Source organism: Coregonus clupeaformis, chromosome 35, assembly GCF_020615455.1.
Source record: "Coregonus clupeaformis isolate EN_2021a chromosome 35, ASM2061545v1, whole genome shotgun sequence".
Taxonomy (NCBI): Eukaryota; Metazoa; Chordata; class Actinopteri; order Salmoniformes; family Salmonidae; genus Coregonus; species Coregonus clupeaformis.
Window position 1 is genome coordinate 10,577,678 of NC_059226.1, and position 16,463 is coordinate 10,594,140.

The 16,463-nt window shown below is 44.3% G+C and overlaps 1 protein-coding gene across 1 annotated transcript in view; it reads left to right on the forward strand.

Annotated features, from left to right (window-relative positions):
• LOC121568890 (speckle-type POZ protein) overlaps positions 1 to 16,463 on the forward strand; it is an 80,185-nt gene that overhangs the window by 15,276 nt on the left and 48,446 nt on the right. Inside the window, exon 2 of the mRNA XM_045210813.1 lies at positions 10,717 to 10,872. The gene's annotated coding sequence lies outside the window, so the exon portion shown is untranslated. The remainder of the gene's footprint in view (positions 1 to 10,716; positions 10,873 to 16,463) is intronic.

Sequence of the window (16,463 nt, forward strand, 5' to 3'; positions counted from 1 at the left end):
GAGGAAGAGAAGGTAGAGTGGAAGGATGATAGGTCCTCTGGAAGTTTAGTTTTCCTCCATTTCCGCTAAGCTGCCCTCAGTGTGTAAGTAGTGATGGGGGTATCCGCTGCTTAAGCCACTTTCTATCACGAAAATCAATACAGTTGCATATTGGGATATTATTTTTGACGATATATTGTATTATTTTTTATTTCAATATTTTTACATCCTTTTTCTCCCCAATTTTGTGATATCCAATTGGTAGTTACGATCTTGTCTCATCGCAGCAACTCCCCAACGGACTCAGGAGAGGTGAAGGTTGACAGTTATGCGTCCTCCGAAACATGACCTGCCAATCCGTGCTGCTTCTTAACTTACTGCTCACTTAACCCGGAAGCCAGCCGCACCAATGTGTCGGAGGAAACACCGTCCAACTGACAACCGAAGTCAGCTTGCAGGCGCCCAGCCCGCCACAAGGAGTCGCTAGAGCACGATGAGCTAAGGAAATCCCCCGGCCAAACCCTCCCCTAGCCCGGACGACGCAGGGCCATTTGTGCGCCACCCCATGGGGCTCCCGGTCACGACCGGCTGTGACACAGACTGGGATCGAACTGTAGTGGCTGTAGTGGCGTCTCAGCACTGCGATGCAGTGCCTTAGACCGCTGCGCCACTCGGGAGTCTGTATTGTTTTGACAATATCGCAATGTTATTTTTGCGCTAGTTGGCTGTACCTGCACCAAAACTCCAGTATTTTTCCTTCATATATTGTTTTCCAACTTCTTTTTAAATAGGTTGATCAAAACTCATTTTATCATGGCTCTTTGTTGTCCCTCTGCAGCAGACAAATGGTGAGCAATATGCTTGGAACATCGAATGGCAATAAAATCACATTATCGAATCGCAATACATATAGAATCGTGAGAATCGCAATACATATCGTAACAGCACCTAAGCACCTAATTATTGTGATTAATATCGTATCGTGAGGTCCCTGGCAATTCCCAGCCATAGTATTAAGTAGCCGCCGGAGTGGCCGCTCACCTGGACAGGAAGCTAGTCTATCGTAGACGACCTCTTTGAATTACTCTAGGCATATTACTCCTTTATGGCCGTGTGTGTGAGTAACCCAGAGCCTTCACTGTGTGTGTGAGTAACCCAGAGCCTTCACTGTGTGTGTGAGTAACCCAGAGCCTTCACTGTGTGTGTGAGTAACCCAGAGCCTTCACTGTGTGTGTGTGTGAGTAACCCAGAGCCTTCACTGTGTGTGTGAGTAACCCAGAGCCTTCACTGTGTGTGCAGTAGTAGTAGTAGTAGTAGTAGTAGCAGCACAGGGTTGACTGGCCCAGTTGGGTTCATAATTATGACAGTTTTTCACTCTTAGTGGCTCTTTCTAAACATAGTCAAGCGCTTGATGTGACCCCCTGGCGAGCTGCCACTCTCTAAATATTCCTATTTTTCAAGTCTTGGGGGGTTTCAGCAGCAGTGAACCTGTGAGGAACAGTCTTTTCTTCCTCTCTTTTTTTCTCTCCTTCATTTTCCCCGTATCATGGCTGACGTTTCTTTTTATGTCTATCCCCATCTCTCCCTGTCCCTTTCCGCCCTCTGCTTAATTTGTCTTCAATCCTTTCTCGTGTCGTTTTTTAAATCCTCTCCTTGTCTTGCCGTTTGTTTGGGCTGCTGCTCCCCTTCCCTGTCTCTTTTTCATCAGCCTGTAGTACATCCACCCATCTTTCATCCTGCCCCCTCCTCCATCTCCCATTCTTCCTCTCTCTTTGCCTTTTCTGCTTTCTATTATTTTTTTTCTGTTTTATTCTTACACTTTTGTTTCCCCACTACTCTCCTGTCTCTCTCAGCTCCATCTTCCTCTCCTCCCTCTCCCTCATTCCCCTCCTCACCATCCAATCCCTGTTCTCTCAAGCTGAGGGATTGAGGAGATTTAGGTTGGCTCTGCCATGGAGTCTTGACAGGATGGATGGCAGTGGGTGTCTGTGTTGTCATCTCATCTCCCCTCCCCTCTCCAACCTGACTAATCGATCAGCCTCACTGGTGGACAGACAGACAGACAGGCCGGGGCAGGGAGTGCAGAGGCAAGGAGTGCAGAGGCAAGGAGGGTGACAGGGTTAGGCCCCAGCATTTACCCAACCTGATTACAGGATCACACACTGCAGGTCAACCCTCATTTCCTGGAGTCACAACTCATTACCACACCGCTGACCAACACCTATCAGTCAGGGAGGGAGGGAGGGCGGGAGGAGAAGAGAAGGAGGAAGGGAGCGTGAAAGAGTAAGGCTGGAGAAGGATACATAGATAATGAGTACAGGTCAGAGAAGGAGGGAGTGAAGGAGGGATGGCCAGAAGAGATTTGAGGAGGTGAGAGAAAGCACAGTCAGAGTAAATGATCATCGGTCATAGACAGGGAGAGGAGGATAGCTGTTGCAGTGAGCCAAGGTGATTTTAGTCTCTGATTCAGACAGTAGAGGTAGCAGTAGTAGGTCGAAGTAGCTGTGCAGCTGTTTATGTAGGTCTGAAGGCTGGTTTGGCCAGATGACCTTCACTGTACAGACCAACCAGGCAGGCTCTGCCCACCACAGGAGCACAGAGACATAGCCTCTCCACCTCATACATTTGACACATTAATTTGTACACAGTCTGACTCAATCACAGCATATTGTCAGACCTAAGTTTCTCTCAATCCCCGTTTTGCCTGTTAAAACGGTGCTTTGAACCAGGAGGCATTAGAGGGATTTTGGAGACAAAAAATATCGATCGGACTCATACCTCTGTTGTTGCCAGGTTTTGAATACACATCTGCTTGTCCAGTCAATAAGAACACTCACATATTCATTGCAGGTGAGCTATTGATCAAGCCTCTCTCCCCCCGACACACACACCTCTGAGAATAGCACTTTCACATTCTGTGCATGTATTTTACCTCTATATTTTGCATCTGATTGACATTTGTATGACTGGTATGTGTAAACCTGAGGGTGTTAAGACGATTTCATTCATTCCTTCAGTCCAGCTCTCTTCTCTCTGTATTTCTTACCCAGGGGCTATGGCAGCGTCTGGATTAAAGAGAGGGGGAAAGTGTTCTTTATTCAGAACATGTCACAGAGAGAGATTGTTAGTCAGAATGGTATTTGTCATGTGAATTTCTATCTCTAATTCAACCTAAGCTTGAATCATTACCAGAGGTTGTAAGGCTCTGGTTTTAATCATCAATGATTCAAGGTCCATAACCACGAAGAAGGATTTTTTGTATGTTTATTCATGGGGAGCTCTGGCGCCAAAGACACAAACATGCGATTATATACCTCCTGACCTTGACTCCTCCCACCTTTAGGTGGGTTTTCTAAACAGTTTCCGCCTTCCCCTTCACCCTTGAATGTTTAGTACCGCCCCCTCTGTTAGTGGGTTGACACTACATGATAATTCTAACATTTATACTGTATTTGGGGTGAAATCCTTTAGTCATTATTCTTAAAATCCAAATTACTTTAACAATCCACCCCTTTGACTAAATATTCCCACATTCAGGATAAATGTATTTTACAAGCATGATTAATCTCAGAGATCACATCAGAACTAATAAACATTTCAACCAATTGCGGTCTTTCAGAGTCCAAATCCTCGTCATCCACCAAGCCTGGAGGATCATTTTTTTCTTTCCCCTGGTCAGAGTCCGGAGTCAGTCCATCTCTCATCATTGTTTAGATACTGCATTTCACCTACGCCTGACTCACCAATCCTCGGACACAGGGAACAAGACAACAACCACATAATACAAGAATACCCATACAAACACTGACCGCTCCTAAGATGGTGGCTGCTAGGGTTTTCCATTTACCAAATATTTCATCAAACCACCCTATCCACAATGTACTAACTTCTGAGTTCAGTTCATCCTTCACTTAGTGCAGTTAATTCTGTAAGAGCTCTGATGACTGTCCCATCCAGTGTGGTGTTGTTAGGGATAAATGTGCAACAATGGCTTATCTTTCTATAGACACCGGCCCTTTCTGCCTGATCTAGAACCAACCTCTACGAAGTTATGAGCGGGATGGCGGATAATCGCTCAGAGATCCCCTTTACTGCATCTCTAATCTGGTCAATAAATCGTTGTTGGTTGTAATAGATCAAATTTATCCAATCCATATTTTTGTTTATTGTCACCCACCAGAAAAATGTTGTAGTAAAACTCTCCCATATTTGATTCATAGCTTTGTATTCGTCTGGAACACCCCTGGGGATGCCTATACCATCTATCCAAATTGGGCTATTTCCTTCCTGACTTATATTTCTTTTTCTCCTAATTATTCTTCCTGTCACTGGTCTTTGATGACCAATTCTTACAGGTTGGACCAACAATACTGGTGCACAAGTACCCACCCATCCCTCTGGTAATGTCTGCCGAATGCTCCCTTTGTTAGTGCATGCCCACCACACATCAGTCAGAGGGATGGTTAGGCTCCTATTTTTTTTCCCTCCCTTCCTTATCTAAATCAGTCACATTAATTATCTCCTTACAGCCATCAAAATCACCCAAGTTACGGGTGCCATTTCTATGTCTGTAACACTGGTATTCGCCAGGAGTTAAAGTGAATCTAGGTGGGCTGGCCGAGTATGTCAATTTTGCCAGCCCAATCCCTGTGCAATTTGGCTCTTTTTGATTGGACCCCAGGTCTAATACACAGGGAAACATTGCCTTTGGCATTGGGGCGGTCAACATTGTCGATCGCCCAATGGAGCATGCATAACAATTGGTCTCCCCCAAGGCCCTAGCGGTGTATTTCATCCACTTTAACCAGAGATTCTCATCAGGGACCCCCTCCACTTCCCCTTGGTTCCATTCTTGGAGGAGAAAATCTTTCATAGTGGACGGGTTAGTCGAATTGACTCCGTCATCCCTTGACTGATCTACTCGGTCTATTGCTGTTAGTGGATTAATGACAGTACCTGTGCTTTCCATATCTTTTGACTCCATCAAATGTAATCTTAGACAAGTATCCCATCCGTATTTGTCCGCGCAAGCCCAGTAAGTTGAATCTTACTCCCCACCCTTCTCTGACTCCTATTTTGTAGATCACTCGCCCTTGACGGTCAGTATGTTGGGTCGCTTCCCTTTTATTTCTTAATAATGGTAAGGCCATAGCATAATTGGTGTGAGGTGGTGGTGGATCTTGACATACCACGACTATTGTCGAGACTATGATGCAGCTCAGGGTCACCCATATTCCCAAAAACCGCCAACCCTCTCCTGTCTTGAGTCCTTCTGCTCGGTACCACCCCATACTCACACCCTAGGAACACACTACAGTGATGATAGGTCTGGGTAGGAGATCTTCGTTGACAGAGGTGACCCCAGGACCCTGTGGCCCAGTTCTGCTCTTCAACTCTGCGTGTGCTAATTGGTGCTTGTATGTGGTCTTACCTTCTTGCAGTGGGTAACATGGACCCAGGTTCCTCTCTCTGCTATTCTAATGGCCAAGGCGGTGACCAACATAACCTGATAGGGCCCTTCCCAACAGGCCTGCTTCCAGTTTTCCTTCTAGTGACTGGATGCTCACCAGTCACCTGGTTAGATAGTGGGTCACCTTCTCCTTTAGTTCACCTGTGGGGCACAAAACCTCTGACATACGGGTGTGGTTAATAAACTATCTTCACACATGTTCAGATTAATGTAACAATTTCTGACTGCATTCTCTTTTTAGACTGTATCTAAAAAATTTTTTTTTTTTTAAGTATTTTGTCCTCTCCTTCGTATATTATTTAATCCTACAATTAGCCTCTTCCCCCCTCTTGACACATAGTTCTGCTTATGTGTCAATATTTATCACCTTCCTAAACATTCCCTTAGGTAATTTATCAACCAATTGCCATGCCTTTCATTTTTGAGATTGTCTTTTGCTTCTTTATTGCTCCTCCCACTTCCTTTGTCTTTATGGCGGCTAAATTCGACTTTCATTCAGTTCAGAATCAATTAGTAATCCAATCAAACAATCTCTTATCTTGTAAAAACACTTATGTTTAGTTCAACCTCTGTTCTACCCCGGCTCTCCCGGGCTTGACCTGAAGACTGATTGTTGGACATGACAAGTCCATATTTAGGTCACCTAAGTGTTCTGCCTAGCAACAAAGAATAAAAACCTCTATGTTCGTGATTAACCCAGTTATCTCTAATAGCCCACCAAAATTTAAAAAAAAACCCATCATCTTTAAATCACGACCAATGTCATATCCCTCTTTACTCTCTACCATTTGGGTAACATTCCTGATATATGTATGAAAAGCTAAGACTGTTTGGGAAGAGAGCAACAACATAAACTGTTCTTCCTCCTCAGAGTTCCAAATGATTTTACCATGGGCTGCCATTGCCTTCCCATAGATAAGATCACTTAATTTACCCGTATGCAGTACATAATGGCGTACCCAAGCTTTACAGCAGTCTATCCTTACCAAAAAGCTCATCATTCTTCATCTATTTTTTTCCCCCTCTAGTCCTTATCTACCTGATCCTATTGCTAAATCAATGATCTAGGCAATAGTTGTCTCGCCTTAGATTGTACATTCCTCTGATTACTGCAGCTTATTCCATTAATTTAGGTTCAAATATCCCCCAACAAACCATTCCATCCTACAGCATAGTAAACACCACCTATGAACTGTTGAAAATCCCCTAAATTCAACATAACAACCCTTTATAAACATCATGCTGGGTGTGTTTTTTTTATTTGAAAAACCCAATTGAAAAATAACAATCAAAGATAGTTAGGCTCAACTTAATTTGGTAGCTCCCTCTTATGACCTAAATACTGCCTAACTTCACTACTGCTCCCCCTCCCCCTTAGCAACATTCCAATGAGATAAGGTAATCTCTTTCTCCTGGTTATACATTTTGTTAACCTTCAATTACCATCCGTAATCTAAAGATGGTAGTACACACAAAACATGATACAGATATCCCCAGTCCTAACCCATGAATAATGTTTGTATCAATCTAATTCCTTATAACTAATCCATAAAATCCCTCAAAATTCCTCGAGTATACAATGATTATTTAATTGATTACTCTAAATCTGCTACATGTGATCTCATTTCAAATGATCCATTATCAATTATTTGATCCACCCCCTAAGAAAATCTCTCTCCCCTTCTATTCTGGAGTTCTACCTCTACCAGCTATTTCCCCTAGTGGCCATTAAATACTCAGCTCCCGTATGTTATTTTTCTTACTCTATTCTGTATACTATTACTGAATCAATGATAATACATTTACATTCTAGTCACCCAGCAGACGCTCCTATCCAGAGCGACCTACAGTTAGTGAATACTTTTTATTTACTTTTTTTTTTACTGCCCTTCCCCCGTGGGAATCGAACCCACAACCCTGGCGTTGCAAACACCATGCTCTATCAACTGAGCTACATCCCTGCCGGCCATTTTCCCCCCTACCCTGGACGACGCTGGGCCAATTGTGCGCCGCCCATGAGTCTCCCGGTCGCGGCCGGCTGTGACAGAGCCTGGATTCGAACCAGGATCACTAGTGGCACAGTTAGCACTACGATGCAGTGCCTTAGACCACTGCGCCACTCAGGAGCTAATAACTGCAATAACTATCAATAATAACTATTACGAATTATATTGTCCTTTTTCTGATGTTATAATTGTAGTCTATTCCATCACTTTAGTTTAAAATATAAAGTTATTTATAACAAATCCAGAACCCACCACAGGCTGGCGCTATTCCCCCAGCACAACAGCCAATGCCACTTGCTTTCCTGTAACGAAAATAAATTATCGTTTTAAAATTTTACAACTATTTGTATTTTCCCGCTAACCCATTTCAGTTCGCTATTCAATCTCTTTAACAGTTCTCTCTGATTCGGCCCCAATCAATAAAACAAATGCTTGATATCGTTGATCAGCATACACTTAATGACATTCCTACCATTTGAACTATGTACTGTCTCATCTCCTCCCCCTCTCCTGCTCCTTCCTACATTATGGGGGAGGCGCGGGAAACTTCCCTACAATCTACCTTCTTAGGAAATAATGTCATTCGTAATTGTAACATATTTTCATAGACCTATCTAGAATACTACTAAAGCTATCTTATGCAACTTTTAATACACGTAAAAACTCTCTCTCTCTCCACCCATTCCCTATTGAATAAGTGTGTTTTTAACCCCCAACCACGCTCCAAATCTTTTATTCAGCATTTAACCAACCAAATACTAAGTAGTATCCGGTTATCATTCATACCAGCCGTTGAATTCCCTCATACACACATATTTCACCTTATGCCATTCAAATGCCCAACACAACATAATAGTTCAATGCAACCCTCTATTGGTTCTGCAAGTCGCTCCGGACCAGAGCGTCTGCCAAATGACCAAAAATGCAAATGTAAATATTCTCTACTTTCTCACTCATGACGTACGTCTACGTTTGAGTGCGAAAGTTCATACATATGCATCGTTGGATTTTTATAGGTACCTCTCAAATAATCACTTTGTGGTGTTTTTAGCCAATTCTTAATTGACACGAATCATTTTTTCAAACATTTTCCTTTGTTACCGTTAAAGCACTTTCGCGCTTTAAAAAAAACACTCGCTGTCTCTAGCCCCTCCTTTCGCTGTTTTTTCAAATTCATTTTATATGCATCTGCCTACTAACTTTTTTACTTCGAGATGCCCAATAAATTCATACCTCTTCTCCCAAATGGATCCATAAAACATATTTCTTCGATCTCTTCCTACATCCCCCGTTAATTCTCGGACCTAGAAATCCCCCCCCCCTTTTGTAATAATTCAATCCCGAATTATTTTCGTAGGAGCTAATATCTTAGTGCGCCTCTTGAGCCAATGTATGATCTGCTTTTGTAATTAACCATTTACAATTATTTAACCCCTAACCCAGAGTTTTTTATTTAAAACTCCGGTTTCATGAAAGGGGTCGATAACCATTTTTTCTCACGCGACCTAATTTTTAGCTCCTTCCTTGAAACAATTATCACGTCTCCCGATGGATTAAGTCTCACACATATACGACCTTATACAATCATTTGCTAAACTTATTTGCAAAGTTCTAGCAAATCCCCAGTCGTATACGCTACTCCCGACTCATCTATCTCACACGATGATAATTATCTCCCTGTTTATACTGTTACACTGCATCTCGCACAATGACAATATTAACTAGTTTACCTTGGTGAATACCCTTCACTCCATGTCATTTCGGACTAGTTTATTTTTGTAATAGCTATTTACTTAGGGTCATTTTCGGACCCTCCCCAGTCGTAATAATTATTACCTCCTTTGAGATTTTGGTAACCTGTCTGCCCTTTACAAGAATTCCTATTCTTATACAAGTTCAAATCATTTCACCAAAATCCATGAATAAAAATTACTGACCTTTTCCTTGCAGTTTGGATTTAAATGCTTTTTCAAACTCGTTAACGTCTTTATCGTTCATAAAGAGTAATCACCGGCCTGTTTATAACCTTAACGTCGAAGGCCAGGACTCTTTCACGGATGCTATCACCCGCCCGTGCACGGGTTTCGGTGTCCTTAGAACGATAAAAATTTATTAAGATCCGGCTCGAAGGACCAATCTGTCATGTGAATTTCTATCTCTAATTCAACCTAAGCTTGAATCATTACCAGAGGTTGTAAGGCTCTGGTTTTAATCATCAATGATTCAAGGTCCATAACCACGAAGAAGGATTTTTTGTATGTTTATTCATGGAGAGCTCTGGCGCCAAAGACACAAACATACGATTTTATACCTCCTGACCTTGACTCCTCCCACCTTTAGGTGGGTTTTCTAAACAGTTTCCGCCTTCCCCTTCACCCTTGAATGTTTAGTACCGCCCCCTCTGTTAGTGGGTTGACACTACATGATAATTCTAACATTTATACTGTATTTGGGGTGAAATCCTTTAGTCATTATTCTTAAAATCCAAATTAATCTAACAGTATTGCACTTGGCTTTCTTCATGGTCTCAAGTTGGGCCTATTTGTTTTTGATGACTGCTCTGAAACAGTACTTTGTCTTACAAACCAGATGAGCTTGAAGTGACTCGCATCTCTCAGCTATTGTCTTTGTACAGTTTGTAAGTTATATAACACCATACAGCCTGAAAAACCCCATATCCTGTTCAGTTACATGGGAGTCTCCTGTAAGAACTAGGAAGTGCTAGTGTGCATTATTATTATTATTATTATTATTATTATTATTATTACTAGACACATCCTCCCTGTTGAAGTATTTAATAATTCTGCTGTGTGGCATCGGTCTGGTTTCACCTCAAATCAGACACCTCACTAAATGAACCCCGCTCATCCATGAGGGAGACGGGGCCACCTCAGCTATGTCGACAGAGGGAAAGGGAAGGAGGGAAGAGAATGGTGACAGACAGACCTCTCCTCCACCAGAGACTGGAACTGTTCAGCCAGGGGGGGAGAGAGAGGGCCAGACAGACAGCACTGTTATTGGAGTCTCACTGATATCATCTTCTCTGAGTGAACTACTGGGGCCCTACTGTGTATTTTCTGGCTGGACTTTCCTTGCTAAGCTAACACTACACATTCACAAAAGTATTATTCTGTGCTTACACGTCAAGTAGAGGTACCCGTTCAGATACAAACCAACCAACCAACCAACCAACCTCCCTCTCTTTTTCTCTTTCTCTCGCTCAATTAATCTCTTGTGTTTGTGTTCTCTCCCTCTCTGCAGCCGGACAGGAGGCCCAGGCAGACAGGGGGACACAGCCAGAGACAGACAGAGAGACGTACAGACAGAGGACCTCTCTCAGACTGACGGACAGAGGGCCCAGCTGGCCCAGCCGTGGCATCAGCCAGCAGCACATATGTTTGAGGGACTTTGATCTGGGTGAGTACCAACTGGGGTGGAGATAAGGGGGGGGGGGGATGACGCTGGTACGTACCAACACAGGGAAGTGGGGGGATGGGAGGGGGAGCATTGGCTGGTGGCTAGTTTGAAGAGACTGAGGGAAATGTTGAGAGAGATATACATAAATAAATAGGGGTGGAAGAATTTTGTTGACAGAGAGGAAGAAGTTTAGATGGGAGAAGGTGTGAGATTTAGGGTTTGAATAAATCAATGACACAAAGAAATGAAAGAGGACGAGGATAGACAAACGAGGAGAGGGAAGGGAGTGGATGCACAGAGACCACAATTAGATGTATGTGGCAGCATTGAATCATTTAGGATATGATTCAGATGTGTCTGTCTTAAAAGAGCTAAAGTAACACTTAATTTCTAATAAAGGGCTTAAAGGTGTGAAAATGAGAATAATTATCAGTGTTGGAGTGAGAGATGAGGGAGGGGAGGATAATGCAGCTGTATATGACAGGTGACAGAACTGTAAAGTGGAGAGAATATAGGATTCCCAAGAAATAAAAAGTGTGTGTTTGTAGACATTCTAATACACACTTAACAAATCCTTAAATATTATTTGAAACAACCCTCTAGATAGAACGAAAGGTCAACAGAATCCTTTCTGTATAAATTGAACATCGCATTTGAGGACCTGTCACTGGGTGTCTCTCATCCTTCAGCCCCCTTCCACCTCACCTCATCGGTCAGTGGCTCCATCCCCCTTCCACCTCACCTCATCGGTCAGTGGCTCCATCCCCTGTCCACCTCACCTCATCGGTCAGTGGCTCCATCCCCCTTCCACCTCACCTCATCGGTCAGTGGCTCCATCCCCCTTCCACCTCACCTCATCGGTCAGTGGCTCCATCCCCTGTCCCCCTCACCTCATCGGTCAGTGGCTCCATCCCCTGTCCACCTCACCTCATCGGTCAGTGGCTCCATCCCCTGTCCCCCTCACCTCATCGGTCAGTGGCTCCATCCCCTGTCCCCTTCACCTCATCGGTCAGTGGCTCCATCCCCTGTCCCCCTCACCTCATCGGTCAGTGGCTCCATCCCCTGTCCCCCTCCCTCACGCACGGCTACTCCAGGGTAATTGACGCCACTTCAGATCATTCAGTGGCTTTTTATTTATTTTTGTCATTCAGTGGCTTTGCTCTGCTCTATGCTTGCTGGCTTCACCACGCCTGACTCAACTGCGTCGCTCACCTGACCTGACACTCACCCTTAGCTGGCCTGCCAGCCGGCTGCCAGGCCCAACGAGCTCCCAACGCTCTGCCTCTCCCATTCACAGCACAGCAGGGGTGACCCTGGAGGACCTGTGATATATGGCCAATATACCACGGCTAAGGACTGTTCTTTGTACGACGCAATGCGGAGTGCCTGGTTACAGCCCTTAGCCGTGGTATATTGGACATATACCACAAACCCCCAAGGTGCCTTATTGCTATTATAAACTGGTTACCAACGTATTTAGAGCAATACAAATAAATGTTTTACCCGTGGTATACGGCTGTCAGCCAGTCAGCATTCAGTGCTCGAACCACCCAGTTTATAAAACTTTTTATACCATGGCATTGTTAAATACTAGTTTCTGATTGGCTTGAAGGGCATTCTAGAGTTCATTATTTCCCTATAACGCATGGTATATTTGCACGGTAGAATTAAATGGCTATAGTTAATTCTTACATGTCCTATGTTTGAGCTGCTTTTGAAAGCAAAAGTCGAATTGAAAACATTATTGGCATTGTTGAATTCGATTTCCATAATAGCAAGGTAAGACTGATGGTTTGGTTAGCTAAACTAGCAAGTCTGTTTGTTTGGTTACCAAGGCAACAACTGTAGCTAACTTGCTAGCTACTTCAGTGGATGTTGAACGCATTTCTAGCGGCAAATGTGTTAAATTATAGCCATGGTATAAAAGGGATAATCAACTAGGGGCTCTATGTGCTCTCTGGAAAAGAATGCAACTCCGTGGAAGGTCACTTCCACTCTGCTAGCGTGTCGTGGAACATGCCTTCCACATCGTTCATTATATTCCATAGAATGCATATCCCCTCGTTGATTATCCCTTACATGATTTGATCCTTTGAGACCACGTAACAATGAACCTATTAGTGCTGGGAATGGAATCCTTAGGACTTGTCTGATATACACATATAACCCAGTCATTACTCCAACCATATTGCAATTACTCACTGACACATATGCTAACAGATGGATGTGGCAGCTCAACGGCCATATGTGACAGTCCAGGTTTCCATCTTAATAGGTCTTTTCACATTAATTATTTTGGGACGTAGCCCAGCGGCCAACTTTGATCAACTGTGCTCTACATTCACTGACTGGCATCGCCTGTCGCTTGGCAACCTGGAAAGATGTTTGATTCCTCTCCCTCTCTTTCGCTCCATCTCTCCCTCAATCGCTCTCACTTCTCTTTTACCTGGTTTCTGTCTCACACTCGGCCTCCTGGTTCTAATTCCAGTTGCCGCGGCAACCCTGCAGCTGTTCTGCCGGTGGATCCCTCAGTCTCAAACATGCTGCTTGTGTGGAGTTGCTTAATGATTGGGTTTTATTTCTCCTCCTGAAGGGCCACACTCCAACTGTGATCAGCTCCTCTACCACCCTGTGTCAATCCCTCTCCTTCTTTCCTTTCCTCACTTTCTTCCACCTATTTTCCCAGCCACGCCTTCCCTCATGCCTCTACAGGTACTTGCTCTGTGATGTGCAGTTGTTTACTTCTACCGGTTTGTGCATTGTGAGTGGAGACTTTCTCACGCCATCACTCTCTCCAGTCTCTCTTTGCGTCATTGTCTGGTGTTGTCACCATGAGTCTCCTGTCTGCTGTAACTCAATCAGTCTCTGTGGTGCGTTTGACTGGCCGGGTGGAGATGGGAATGTGCCAGACTCTAATGACTCCATTAGATTGTGTTAATCTGTGAGAGCTCTGTTACTAGGCAGTGCTGATTGATTTAGCACAGCCATGCTGAAAAAATACCAAGAGTGGCTGGGGGAAAGTTAACTTAATCAACCTCAGCACAGACTGACAAGATGGACTGATAGACTAAAGGGTCTGGGCTGCTGAGAGTGATGGCTGGAGTATTATGTTGAGGATAAGCTGCAGTGAGGAGAATGGGTCATGTTAAACTAAACTGGTGTGTTTGGGCCTGCACTGAGAAGCAGTGAGGACTTTTAAAATGTCACCTGGCACTGTGTGTGTGTGCATCTGTGCACGGCCCACACCAGAGCAGCCTTATCTGCCTGGCATTTCCAACCTCAGCGAATACTGCTGCAGCCGGCGCTATCTGATGACTCACCAAAAGGCCTCTCTGAGAGAACAATATTGAGAGGCAGCGAGCGCAGGTACACTTAACCTTAACATGAATTAGGAAAGGTCAGAGGGTGAGGTACGAGGTGGGGACCGCCACTTACAGCACTGTTATTGTTTGGATCTTATCTTAACAGACTCTGGCTGGGTGGATGTGATGCCTGTTGTCCGCCAGGCAGCTTTGAGCAGCGCTCTTTGGCCAGGTAATACACTGATCCTGGATCAGATCAGTCTAGATGTTATTAAGTCGACAACATGCCTCAGCCTGAGATGGCCAAATGCTCTGGAATCAGGTTGTAAAAGTTGCAAAGCTTTACAATTTTGTATATTTTTCTCAGTCCCAGTCCTTCTGAGTCAAGGCAGTGTTGGGTCTGAGTACAGGCTAGACACGGTGGCATTTAGAGGCCAGCCACCACCGAGACACCAAGGTGTCTAGATGCACTCATCATTCAGCCTAGTCTCAACACTTCATCACAACCGCAGGGCTTTAAAAATAGTTATTTTGCCACAGCTACGGGAGGTGGCGGCATCTCTCTGTTAGTCTTTATGCACTGGTTTTACACCTTCGAGAGAGGAGCTGCGCATTCTCAGCCTTCACTGTATAACTAACTCACTGTTTAATTAATGTATGGCTAATATATGTGTATAAAGGAGAGATGGAAGTACTCACTTTGAAAAGGTGATCCATCTTATATGGATTTAATGGTAAGCATTTAAAATAGTGCTGCAGAACTGTAAATGAGGGAAGGAGTGTGTGTATATATGCTGTGTGTATCAGTGTGCGTGCAGTACAAGGTGAAGTGTGTAAATGTGGTAATTGGGAAGCAGAGTGACGTCGGGACACCAGAAGAGTAGCCCCTGTCTCAGGGCGAGCAGCAGATGGATAGAGCTGAACTTATTAGTGCTGCTGCCTTCCCCTTCTTTCCCCAAGAGGAAAAGAGCAGCACAAGAAGACAGAAAGAGGGAGAGCACGGTGTTTCCTTCTTTACCTCCATCTCTCTCTTTTCTCTCCCTCTCCTTTCTGCTTGTCTACTGTCGAGTGTTTGGCCAAAAATGGCCAAGAAAATGGCTCCAGTGTTGTGTCCATGTTACTTTTTGTTGTATTGTCTCTGTCCATGCATTACCATTCACTTGGACCCTCCAGTATCTGACTTGCCCTTATATCTTATCCTCCATTACTGGGCACAGCTCTGGCGATGGTGTAGTACAGTGGTCCTCGCTGACATGCCTATTCCACAGGGGGTTTGTGGTGTTGAATGGTCCTGCTTAGTCTCATTGTGGGGGGGCCACAGGTTCTTCTGGGAGGGGGGTGAGGAGGGGCAGGAAGGGAGGCTGTGTTCTTTCTGTTAGAAATGAGGGAGAATCTTCAGAGGTGGGGTGAGGGGCAAGGGGTGTACCCCGTTATCTCCCTGTGGCAGGCGTTTGACCTTGATCGCAGTGTCTCACTCTACTCACTCCACTTTCTCTCTCTCTCTCTCTCTCTCTGCTCACTCTACTCTCTCTCCCTCATTTGCAGACTGCATATCACAAATTCAGCGACTTGTACCGCTGCCGGCACGGTTCATCATTATAATTGTTAGAAGTGCGGAAAGGGCAGCGGGAGGGATGCACGCCGGGGATAGACAACTTTGATGGGGGTCAGGGCCACAAAATCTTAACTCATTTCATTAATATTTTTAAGTTTGTGTTAATTTCGTGCAATTCATTTTGCCATGGGGTACCAAAGAAAACAAGCGATTAGAAAACAATACAATAAAACATTTTAAATAATGGTGCAGGTGTGTTCGAAAGTTCAAGGGCTTATATGAAAACCACACCACAAAAAAACAATATACAATACATAAGTATTCAGACCCTTTGTTATGAGATTTGAAATTGAGCTCGGGTGCATCCTGTTTCCATTTTTCATCCTTGAGATATTTCTACAACTTGATTGGAGTCCACCTGTGGTAAATTCAATTGATTGGACATGATTTGGAAAGGCACACACCTGTCTATATAAGGTCTCATTGTTGACAGTGCATATCAGAGCAAAAACTAAGCCATGAGGTCGAAGGAATTGCCCATAGAGCTCCGAGACAGGATTGTGTCAAGGCACAGATCTGGGGAAGGGTACCAAAAAATGTCTGCAGTATTGAAGGTCGCCAAGAACACAGTGGCCTCCATCATTCTTAAATTGAAGAAGTTTGGAACCACAAAGGCTCTTCCTAGAGCTGGCCCGCCAGCCAAACTGAGCAATCGGGGGAGAAGGGCCTTGGTC